At 38.1% G+C, this 764-nt stretch overlaps 1 non-coding gene across 1 annotated transcript; it reads left to right on the forward strand.

Moving 5' to 3' along the window:
• Window positions 1-202: 202 nt before the first annotated feature.
• LOC121443869 lies at window positions 203-306 on the forward strand. Its single transcript, XR_005973717.1, has one exon. It is a non-coding gene; the product is annotated as a U6 spliceosomal RNA (small nuclear RNA).
• The last annotated feature ends 458 nt before the right edge of the window (window positions 307-764 follow it).

The following is a 764-nucleotide window of genomic DNA, read 5'->3' on the forward strand; positions in this document are numbered from 1 at the left end:
ATGGAGAATGTGATGAATTCTGATATAACTGGTTTTCTAGATGCCACATAGTGAGATGCTTGTTTATGAAAGAAACGTAGACATACTAAACCTCAGTTATCTCAACAACCAGAAAGAAAATGTGTTAGACCTTCATAGGTCTAAGAATTTGATAATTGAAGCCTCAGCTGTATATTCAAGAAGTTCAAATCATTATTGCCATGCTTGTTTTGGCAGTCTGTGTACTAAACTGGACCATTACAGAGAGGATTAGCATGGACCCTGTGCAAGGAAGGCTTGACCCTTCTGGAAGAGTTCCATGTTTTGGCACCTGATGGGAAAGGGGAAGTTGGTTTCCTCCAATGGAGTGTCACTGAGTACATCAGCCACACTCCGGGGCAGGCCCTGTGCCCAGGACAAATTGATTAACATAAAACAGATTTTACGTTTTGTTGTTGTTTGATTGGTTGTGAGGTTGTTTTTTTTGTGTGTGTGTGAGACTTTCGTTTTGTTGTATTTTTTTTCTTTTCTTTTATTTGAGAGAAAAAACAAAGTTCGAAGGGTAGGGAAGTGGGGAGAAGCTGGCAGGGGGAGATGGGGAGGAGAAAGACTATAATAAAATATATTGTAAGAAAATTTTTAAATAAAATCTTGTCTAATTAAAATTATTATTGCCATTAGTGGTGATAGAACATGCTGAACACCTCTATTTTGAGAATGTTAACTCCAAATGTTTCAAAATCCAAAACCTTTTGCGTGCCAACACACCAGTTCAGGTAGGAGAT

The sequence above is a fragment of the Microtus oregoni genome, unplaced genomic scaffold (assembly GCF_018167655.1).
Source record: "Microtus oregoni isolate MIOR12 unplaced genomic scaffold, Mior012 000002F_ref0000024, whole genome shotgun sequence".
Lineage (NCBI taxonomy): Eukaryota > Metazoa > Chordata > Mammalia > Rodentia > Cricetidae > Microtus > Microtus oregoni.